The sequence below is a fragment of the Anabrus simplex genome, chromosome 5 (genome assembly GCF_040414725.1).
Source record: "Anabrus simplex isolate iqAnaSimp1 chromosome 5, ASM4041472v1, whole genome shotgun sequence".
Taxonomy (NCBI): Eukaryota; Metazoa; Arthropoda; class Insecta; order Orthoptera; family Tettigoniidae; genus Anabrus; species Anabrus simplex.
Window position 1 is genome coordinate 178,480,707 of NC_090269.1, and position 12,221 is coordinate 178,492,927.

Here is a 12,221-nt window from a genome sequence, read left to right on the forward strand (position 1 = left end):
TCACCAGAATAAACACCCCGCCTCCCTTTTTATCACTCCTATCACCACATCAGTCTCATAAGATTCCATCAATGTACCGAATTTTAATTGTTTATTTACTACACTTTGACAGTTTACCAAGAGCAATCTCAGACCCCCTTCCTCCCTAAAACTTGACTGTTGCAATTGGGTAAGTTGAAATTCTTTACTTTCCTGAGTTTCATTTTCTAGTTGACTGAGCCAGCTTGAAGTACAGCTGGCTCTTTCTACTAGTTTTCCTGGTCAGTATTATAACTCAAGAGAGTTGCCTGTTTTACAGTACATATCTTAAGATTAATAAAATCTAGAACAATATTTGCTATCTTTCGTTTACCTGAATTGTTTAAATGGAGGCCATGTTTTGTATAACAGTATCTCTCAAAACTGCTGCATTCAATAACCTGAGTATTCCAAAAATGTTTACAAATTTTAACAATATCTGTATTGACCTTGTCCACTTCAATGTTCACACACGAGTCTCTAATCAAATCATGCCTGTGGAGCACGTTCACTACAAAGACGTTAGTGTGGGTCATCTTCCCTAGTGTATGTTTAAGTTGTGATCTTACATTCTTGGCGTCGTCGTGAGCTACATCGTTCGTCCCACCGATGATAAGCACTACATCGCCGCTCCCGAAGTTCCTTGTTGCTTCTTCTACGTTTTCCAGGACACTGCTGATAGAAGCTCCTGGATATATTTCACCGGTTGCTGCTATATTCTCGTCGTTTATCACTCCCGCAATTCCCCTTCCTTGGCTATCACCAAACACAGCTACCTTTGCTGATTTAGGCCTAACTGGGTCTTGAATCTGAAATCTAGGCCTAAATTTTAACGTCAGCACGGCAACGGAATTAAATTATTTAGGGCAGAAAACCTATTTCTGATGTTTATTTCCAGAAATTCGGTTGTAGATTTCTTCTTAGCCAGCCATCTATGAACTACTTGACACCACGTGCTCGAGTTTGTTACTGGTACCGGTATATCACTCGAAGAATGGTCAGTCCCAAATTCTAGCGATTGCAGTCTTTCTTTTAATTCTTGATTTTCAACTTTAAGAGTCTCATTGTCCTTTTGTAGAATGTTTATAATTTCTAATGCACTTTTATATTCCTCATCGATTGTTTTCGGTGCTTCATCGTCAACGCTGTCGCCAACTACATTCCGAACACACTGCTCACAAATCCAATCAACATTTTCATTAGTTTTTACGTCTCTAGGGCAATTTCCGCACTTATAATGCCACCATCAATCACATGAATCGCACAACATTCCATTTTTCACTAATCTTCTACATTTTCTGCACTTTTCGTCACATTTTACAGTTAATTTACTCGGAGGATAAAACACTACGTCATCATTACCGGGCGCCATTTTGAAAAAAAAATCTCAGCTTTGTACTTAGACCCATTCCAGCCCGCACCTTCTTTCACCTCTGCCTTCCACGGATAACTCCGTAACAGTTATCATAGGTAAATTATAATACCGTACTTCTTTAGTATTAGTCACCTCCTCTGTCTGGACATTGTCCTTGTAACCAACAATCTTTACATTCTGCTGACTTATTACTTCTGCCTTTTGAAGATCCTCACTTATACACTCCCCTTGTTCATTAATGATTCCTGGGATGTCCTTGGAATTTGTTTCTGCCTTAAAGTACCTATACATACCCTTCCATTTTTCAGTAAAATTTGTATGACTGCCAGTTATGTTTGCCATCATGTTATCCTTAGCTGACTTCTTTGCTAGATTCAATTTCCTAGTAAGTTCCTCAAATTTCTCCTTACTTCCATAGTTCCACAGCCATTTCTTACTCTACTTCTTTTCAGTCTGCACCTCCTTCTTAGTCTCTTTACTTCTCAGTTATAATATAGGGGATCTTTAGCATTCCTTACCACCTTTAAAGGTACAAACCTGTTTTCACATTCCTCAGTAATTGATTTAAACCCATCCCAGAGTCTGTTTACATTTTTATTTACCGTTTTCTGCTGATCATAGTTACTTTTTTTAAACTCCCTCATGCCTGTTTTATCAGCCATATGGTACTGCCTAATAGTCCTACTTCTAAGACCTTCCTTTCTATCACATTTATTTTTAACTACGACAAAAACAGCTGTGTTATTACCAATACCATCTATTACTTCAGTTTCTCTATAGAGCTCATCTGGTTTTACCAGCACCACATCCAGAATATTCTTCCTTCTAGTTGATTCCATCACTCTCCGAATCAGCTGTCCTTCCCATATCAACTTATTTGCCATTTGTTGTTCATGCTTCCTGTCATTCATATTACCTTCTCAATTGACATTTGGTAAATTGAGATCTTCCGCTACAATCACATTCCTTTCCATATCATTTCTCACATAGATGATTATTTTATCAAAATAATTGTGAATGAGCATCAGTGCTACCCTTTCCCGGTCTGCACACTCCAAAGACATCAAGATGCCTACTAATATCTTCAGAAATGAGCCTTACACCTAGAATTTTATGTTTGTCATCTTTAACTTTTCCATAGCTAACAAATTCTTCTTTCAACAGAATGAATACTCACCCTCCTACCATTCCTATGCTATCTCTATGATACACACTCCAGTTCCTTGAGAAAATGTCTGCATCCAATGTATCATTTCTCAGCCATGATTCAACTCCTATTACAATATTTGATAAGTACAGTATATCTATTAAATTACTTATTTCTATTCCTTTCTTTACACTACTTCTACAGTTCAACACTAACATTTTTATTTCATCACTACTTGACTTCCAGATACCTGTACCCTTATCACCGCTCCCTAGACCACCCTGTTTTTGTGAATGTACCTCCTTATAACCCTTCTAAATAAATTTCCTAACTAAGTGAAGACCATTTGAGCACAGATCCCTATCTCCTACCCACCTGTTAGGATCTAGAAATCTCACTCCCAGTTTCCCACACCCCCACTCCATATTGTCATTTTAATCCCCAATCACCTTCCAGTCAGTATTCCTCCTACACAGTATTCCACAGATCTCTGCTTCCTTCACCTGTGCTTCATTTACCAGATACCACACATCCTCAACTATGTACCTACTTGCCTTACGTTGTTGGTATGTGAAACACTACCACCTTCTCCTTTCCCTCCTCCTTCTCTTCTACTTTTTTCAACATCTGTCTCAACCTAATTCCTGGGTAACACTCTACCCTAGTTCCCTTTCCTCAACACACTTTCCCCACATGTCTAGCAATGGAATCCCCCATGATAAGAGCCGCAACCCTACCTACCTCATTTGATCTCCTCCCCTCCTGGTCAGCCCTGAACTCTAAATTGTTATTCATCTTATATGACTAGGGTATGAACAATGTTTAGAGCTGATAACTAAATGTTACAAAATGTATGGTATACAGTATCAGTACCTCAGTATCTTCTTCTTCTCCTTTTATGACCACATAGGATCACTTTAGTCAGTCCATCATTCAGGTCTCTTTGAAGGGATTGTTCAGGCTTTGTGGTCCTCCCAGTTCTTCTTCAGACGCTCCAATCTTCGCGTGCCCTTTCCTCGGTTGAAAATATGCATGCTGTTGGTTTGTTTCATGTAAGGGTAAAGCGGAGGTTTGTATTCTTGAGTTTTGCATTCAATTTTATCTTATTTGTGGTGTCTTCTGTTGTAAGGCCTATTTCCTTCAGATCTCTCTTAGTTTTCTGATCCATTTACATCCTGTTGTTGTGTTTTTTTGAGACGAGATTGTGTTGTACTAGTTGTTTCAGAAGTCTCGAATCCTGCATTCTCATGATATGTCCAAAGAATCAGTCTCCTCTTACGCATAGTATCTGTAATGGGTTCTAGCTCTTTGTACACATCTTTGTTAGGTATTATCTGCCACTGTCCATCTTTTTTCCAATCCTCCTTTCAGTTTTCTGAGGTCTGTCAGTTTTTGATTGTTTATTCAGGTGAAAAAGTGTTTCTGCTGCATATGTAGCTTCCAGTCTTATAACTGTGTTGTAGTGTTTTATTTTTGCATTTATTGATAAACATTTTTTTTTTGTAGATATCCCATGTTAATTTTTGTGCTTTAGCTAATCTATTTGTTATTGTTTGGATTGAGATTTTTTTCATTTAGATTATGTGTTATTACTTCTCCAAGATGTTTAAATTGAGTGATTTTATCACCATTTATGGTAACTTCTTTTAGTTGTGTTGCTTTTTGGGGCATCATTTCTGTTTTCTCAAATGCTATTTTGATGCCAATTTTATTTGCAATGTTTTGAAGTTTTGATATCTGCCTTTTTGCTTCTTTTATGTTCACTGCTAGTAATGCTAAATCGTCGGCGAAACCCAGGCAATTTGTTTTGATTTTTTGGCCTATCTTTATTTTTGGGGGACATTTCCTAAATCATTCTGTCATTACCATTTCTAGAGCACAATTAAATAATGGCGGTGAGAGCCCATCTCCCTGCTATAGTCCAGTTTTAATTTCATATGACTCTGATGTTTCACCTCTGAACTTCACTTTTACTTTGGTGTTAGTGAGAGTCAATTTTATCCTATTTATTAATTTGGGGTGTAGTCCAAAGTGTCTTAAAATTTTAAACAGTGGTTCTCTATGGATACAATTGTAAGCTTTCTTGAAATCTACAAATGTTATCACATCACTATATCTCTGTTCTTTCTCCTGTTATAGCCCATTATCAACTTAAGACTCATGATCTGATCAGGACAGCTCCTCCAGGGTCTGAAATCTCCTTGATATTCTCCTAGTTCTTTCTCAAGTTGTAAAGTTATCCTATTAAGGATGATTATTGAAAATATTTTGTATGTTATGTCTAGGAGTGAGATTCCCCTGTAGTTATTAGGGTCGGTTTTGTGCAGTGTGTGAATGAGGGCTGTTGTCCAGTGTTCTGGCAGTTCTTCTTTAATCCAGATAGAGACAAGTTGTTGAAGGAGGGAAATTTTTGCTGATCTTCTTGCATATTTCCAATACCTCAGTATATTACATAAAACAAAGCAGCAAAACCAAACAAATTCTATAGTATACCGTAACCTATAGTCATGTAAATGTTTCAGGAAAAAGCAACCAATGAGAATTAGAGATTAGCCTTCTTTTTGCTATTACAATGCTGCTGATTTTACCTTATTTGGCTACGATGATGATATAACGCAGCATCAACAAACCCAAAAATCACTTACCGTATATAAAAAACTAAGGCCAAATGAAGTGCCAAACCATACCATGCTTGGTATAAAACACAAACAAATCACAAATATTGTTAATAATGTACCACCATACCCATCCTTTAGTCATGACATAATTTGTTATTAATACGATGTCCATAATCCAAGAGTTTTAAGACGTAAATCACTGCTTTACCGAGTAAAAAAATGAATGAATATTATGACCAACTTAGTCTTATTTTGGGGAATATTGTGTATGAAATCATTATTTATTAGTTTACTCGGTCGAGTTCTTGGACCATATCACAAAGAGTGATTTGATTGCAAACAAGGTGGAAAAATATGTCATGAAGTGCTCGGTGAAAGCCAGGCAAAAGGAAACAATTTCATTAATGATGATGTGATAAAAAATGTTACACATAAGACCACATACCAATATTCTTTATGTTAGAATACATACATATACTGTATAATATACCTTGTAATAGAAATAATTCTCTCATTAATTGAACGTATAACTTATTACATCTACAGTATCTTTGTGTGAGCCAACTGCTCTCTGTAAATAATAATAATAATAATAATAATAATAATAATAATAATAATAATAATAATAATAATAATAATAATGTGGACCTCTTCATTACAACACGAATTAACTAGACCTTCTCAGTCATATAATTCTTATTAAAAATATGCATTTGCCTACCAGTTTCCCCTGCAGCCTATTCCTATGTTTATTAATAAGGAAACCAGTCTTGGAAAATATTTGTTTACTCAGAACTGATGAGGCTGGTATGGAGAGGTATTTCCTGCCTAAAACACACAATGTGGGTTATCGGCTCCCATTGTGACAACAGTATTCTAGAGGATTGACTGTACGCTGAACATAGGCTTCTCCAAGGTTACGTTGTATCTCTACAGCACCATCAGCTACAGCATTAAAGCTTTTGTGTTTTTGCTGCTACTATGGCATCACATGATGCCCATACCAGAAATACATCAGATGATGATGATGATGATGATGGTGTGCATTGCTACATGACTCAATATATCGGTCAGTATAGCTGTACACTCTGTCGTCAAATACTCCACTGTGCTTGTTGCATGATGTGCATTCGTGAACAGCAATGTTTTGAATCGAGGGTTGACAATGGTCGCAGTGGCAAATAAGAGATTAGTTTCAGGGTCACCTAGCTTTATAGTTACAGATACCTGCAAATCGCTCTAGAATTGCCATGCTGCCTCTGTTTTCCAGCCTCCCCTCGACAACACCAAACAAACTTGCCTGTGTTGTTTGTTCAAAAGAACTAAAATATGTCAGCAGAAATATACTTCTGGGATGATCAGGAACATAAAAACACATACTATCAAGGAAGGGGAGTCGTCATGAAGAACACCTCCAGCCCGTTCTGCATCACAAGAAGCTACTGTCGACAGTTATCCTATCTTCACTTATTAATAAATTATATAGGGTTATTCAACTGAGATAACTACCTCAAGTAACTCGTGAGCTGCTTAAGATATTGACATTCTGTTTTCACTTTCATTTATGGTATTATGAGGCTCATAGTTGAACCTGCAGTACTTTTCCATGTTGTCAGTATCTACTGAGATAACGGTAATAACTTTGGTTTTTTTAATAGAACTGCCCTGTTTTCTACACCTAGGCTTAAACTTATGATCATTATAAATTCAGCACTGTGATTATCTTGAAAATCAGTCAAGTACTTCTTGAGAAAGTAGAATGTCTGCAAACATGCTTCATTTGCCAGCTGTAAGCTGTCATGTTCAACTAAATCACAAATTACTGTAGTCGGCCAAAAGGCACACTACATATGACACATGAGCTGTTGATATACAGTTTTCTTTCACCTCTGATAACTAGGCATTCGCTCAACTGTGCCCATAAATACTCGATGATAAAATGTATGATTTAACACTTCATCTTGTCATAGGAAACAGGTGAAGGAAAAACAAATATGCGATGGCTTCTGAGCTACAACATTATTATCCTGACATGACATTAAACCATGAAGAACTGAACAAGCTTGCTTGGTGGTATGACCACAGAATATATTATGAGTATCTCTTCAAAATAATCCCATGTTCATGACTATTAATGTGTAAAATTACACACAATTACACATTGCACAGTCATATGCCAAACTATCTAATTATGACGCGGATACTCTATAACGTTGTAAGGAATTGTTTCCTTCATCACCAAAATAGGGGCTGCCTGGACGAGGTGGTAAAGGCGTGCTCGGTTCGCCCGGAAGGATGTGGGTTCAAATCCCTGTCAGGAATTAGGATTAGGATTAGAAATTCTATATCCATGAATTTTTTAGATGGATATAGGCTTATGATGCCTGTAAAAAAAGGGTGAAACATGTACCTATGACTTTTATGTATTATGTATGAATTTTAACCACATGAAATAGTGGATTATATTGTATTGTATTGAACAGGTGGATCTATAAATATTATAATAATATTTGAGATATAATCCCCGTCAGGAAGTCGTAAAATTTAAGAAACGAGATTTCCACTTCCGGAGGTGCATATGGCCCTGAGGTTCACTCAGCCTACACCAAAAATGAGTACCAGGTTAATTCCTGGGTGCAAAGGCGGCCGGGCGTAGAGCTAACCACTCTACCTCATCACGAGCCGAGGTTAACAGTGGTTTACAGCCTTTACCTTCCACTCCTCCAAGGGCCTTCGTGGCCTGTACAGAGGTGACTTTGCTTTTGCATCACCAAAATGTTGGTAAACATAAGCACTGGTCAAATGGATACTGAATGTAGGGTCTAATAGAGTATTATTAGTGATAATGATGTATACTACAGTAGCGAACAGTTGCTGTATTTTGAGTCTACTCATTCAGGTACTTTCCGGTCCATACAATGCTAGAATGTGTATCATTTATAATTATGTTATACCTACTGCGTCAATAATAGACCTTGGTACAAATCACTTGCTGACACGTATTTATGATAGGGAGAAGGCCCGTGGTTGGCTATTCACATACTCAGCACAAACAACATTCAGCTCTGCCTACCTGCAGGCCTACAACATACTGCTCCCTGCACAATGCCAGGAGAATGCTCTATAATATAATATAATATAATATAATATAATATAATATAATATAATATAATATAATATAATATAATATAATATAATATAATATAATATAATATAATATAATATAATATAATATAATATAATATAATATAATATAATATAATATAATATAATATAATATAATATAATATAATATAATATAATATAATATAATATAATATAATATAATATAAATATAATATAATATAAATATAAATATAATATAATATATATGAATCTATTCTTTTCAGAAACTCCGTTGCACCTTTCAACATGTTATGGGCCAAGATTTTGCATTTGGAAAGTAATTAAATGTGTGATGATAAAATACATTAAAATATATTGAAAAATAGATAGTAGTATGTCACGTACAGTTGACGAGGTTGAGTTAAAACACTAAGCCAAGTATCTTCTAGGACCACTTCAAATATGAGGTACATCAAAATGTTGTCAAAGGGCAATTTTGACATGTGGAAACTTCACATGAAGATTATGTTATTAAAAAATCGTACATGGGGTTATGTAGCTGGAACAATGGTTAATCCTGAACTGGTAGTAATATGGGTACTATTACAGAATGGGAAGAACAGAAGGTGACAGTGAGGCAATGCCAGATATCATCTCGGCAATTCACCCTCTGAATTGAAATTTATCAAAGAATATGTCACTACACATGAATTATGGCTAAAACTAGAGCCAATTACCAACCAAAGGGGTCCATACATGATCATGTACAGAGATCTTTTTAATGTCGTGGACAAGGAAAATGGTATGGATGTGGGGCTGATGACCTTAGATGTTAGGCCCCTTTAAACAACAAGCAAGCAGGTATGGATGTGGCAATCATATAATAATCTGTATAATTCATATTCCTTCGATACAGCTTGCCAGTCAGTTCTCAATAGTTTCAATGCATGGTAGTCTCTCGTGGTGAACTGCCACATCCTGAGGTAATACATGTGAAAATTGTTGAAGAAAGTGATGCGAGGAGTAGTGACTGAAAGAATGTGATGCAAACTGATAATACTGATAAGTGGAAAGACAAGAACAAGAATTATAAAAATCCCATGAAGATGGGGAAAGGTGATAAAAAGAGGATTCACATCTCTTCATTTCTCATCATCATCATCGTCCATTTCCTTCGTCCAGTTCCTGCCTGGTTGGGTTGTTTATGACACCTTTCCATCTTCTTCTATCTGACTACCATTGTTCCTCCTTAACTGTTGTTTAGTGGCGCAGTGGAGGCATGATCCATGGATCGAAACCGCGCTCTGCTACCGTGAAACACTCCTTTATGTAGAGAGAGAACAGAAAACTCAAGGCTAGTAGCCCATTTTAACAGGATCCAACAAAACAGTGAGAGAGTAAGGAATGCCAGGGATTTTCCCCAGACTGGATATAGATTATTATACCAAAACATTTTGCACCAGTAACATGTCTGGACTCAATACAAGTTATTTCACTTGCTGCTCAACGCCAAATATACATTTGATAATTCGATGCAACAATTGCATACTTAAACAGAATTGTCGAAGAGGAAATTTATATGGGGATGCCGAATTACATTAGAGAAATCCATGAATTCATTGTGCAGGAAAGGTGTGCAACATCTGGAATCAAAGCCGAAGCTAAAAGGATGCTGAACAGGGAATGCGTATGCCATATTGGAAAGGCTCTGTATGCCTTGAAATAGGCTCGCTGCTGTTGGCATTAGCACTTGAATGACGAGCTACTGAAGCTTAGTGTCAAACCAACATCTGGTGAACTGAGTGTCTATATGAACAGTGCAGATGCTGATCTCCCGATTTTAATTTATGTCGATGACATCACAGAACTCGAGAGAAATCGATGACTGAGCAAGTGGCTGCGTGGTTTGCGTCATGTTGTTGTCAGCTTGCATTTGGGAGATAGTGTGTTCAAACCCCACTGTCGGCATCCCTGAAGATGGTTTTGCCCCGTTGTTTCCAATTTCACACAATGCAAATGCTGGGGCTGTACCTTAATTAAGGTCACAATCACTTCCTTCTAACTCCTAGCCCTTTCCTACCCCATCATCACACAAGGCCTATCTGTGTCAGTGCGACGTAGAGCACATTGTAAATAAAAAAAAAAAAAAAACCTGATGACGTCCACAATTTTTACAAAAGTTGTTTGTGGTCAAAGACCTAGGAGGCATTAAGTACTATCCCAGAATCAAATTTTCTCAAAATGAATCCGGTATCACCTTGCAACCGAAAGGTTACGTTATGGACATCTTAGATTGCTTTTGAATGTCTGATTGAAAATCCGTGGCCACACCAATTGAAGCTAGAGTTTGGCTGCCAAGATCGAGTACTTGGTCCAAGGATGATGGTGAGAGGCCCCTTTACAGAGAGCAGATGGGTGCTCTCTTGTGCCTAGTGAATGTGAGGCATCCAGGCATATTGCATGCAGTGAGTTTGTTTAGTCAATACAATGATTCGTTTGGCAAAGAACACTGGCAAACAGCGATGAGTCTACTGAAGTACTTGAAAGAAGGTTCCTCCAATGTGAGAATTACATTTGGAAGTGTTGCAAGTAATTTAACTGGATATGTAGATTCTGATTAGACTGTATGTATCAACGATCACAGATCGTATACTGGCTTCACCTTTGCTATGTATGGCAGAGTTGTATCTCGCGAATCCAGAAAACAAAGGGCAGTGGCACTGTCCTCAATGGAGGCTGAATACTTGGTTTTGAGTCAGGCTTCAAAAGAGGGAAAGTACCTGCAATGACTAACTAGGGCATTAGGCATAAACAGCATGTCAACCGTACAACAGCAATAACAGAGCTCAGAAGTTAATAAATTTCATTATTCGTCCATATTGAACCAAGATTACAATTTATTAAAATTTGTATCCACCTTATTCAATTGTATCCACCTTATTCAATACATTAAAATGTAAAATCTTATTTTCCAATCTTGGATCAAGCACATTGATGTGCAATATCATTCTGTATGAGAATCAACTTGGTAGTTGATTTGTCCATCATTCTTCTTCATTGCCTCAAGAATGTCCTTATGTACTCACTATTGGATGTCTGATTCCAGTGCCAGGTGGTACAGGCAGAAGCTCATGGTAGAGGAAAATGTCAGCAAACATTCATCTAGAATACTTGTCAACTGACAAGATGCCTGCGGACAAGGGGCTACTGAAGGGTAAGCACTGGAAGTGTATAGAATTCCTGAGTGTCAGAAGATTGAAATGTTGAAGCTAGTTCAACCTTCAAGAGGGAGTGATGAAGGTGATGAGAAAATTTATATATATATATATATATATTGACACGACTCAGGCAGAGCCACAAACAAATAGCGTCACTTGTAATACTACGTTTCATATTACTGACACGTCTTTGTTATTCCTCACAAACCCCACAATGCAACAGCCCCGAAGGGCCATGGCCTACCAAGCAACCGCTGCTCAGCCTGAAGGCCTGCAGATTAATCATTCTCTAACACAGCTTCTCAATTTTTTCACTGCCCTCCCGACTATTTAAAATAAAGCAAAAACACCTAGCCAACAGTGGAAACAATAATTGAGAAAGGGACTGCTAAAACTGAGAAGATCAGGCCTTTTGAGTGTGCTACTATTCTAAAATTTGAAATTAATTGGCGGTTTTCCATCACGTGTTACATACATTTCACCTGGCATGTGTTTCCTCTCAAACTTAACGATTTGTGGTGATGGGGACTCTACAAAGACAAATTGTCAATTCTGAATTTTTAACACAGTGATTTTGTCCTGTTTTTAATTTTATCATACAGCAAAATTTGTAGACCATTGAAATTATATGGACACACCTGAATGAAAAGAACTTAGCAACACTGGAAAGAGTTAAAGCAACATACATCAAAAGAGCAATCGGAGTGGCAAAAACAACAAGATCCAGATTAGTCTACCTT

The 12,221-nt window shown here is 37.2% G+C and overlaps 1 protein-coding gene across 1 annotated transcript in view; it reads right to left on the reverse strand.

Annotated features, from left to right (window-relative positions):
- LOC136874740 (cytochrome P450 6k1) overlaps positions 1-12,221 on the reverse strand; it is a 198,409-nt gene that overhangs the window by 37,605 nt on the left and 148,583 nt on the right. The window lies entirely within an intron of this gene.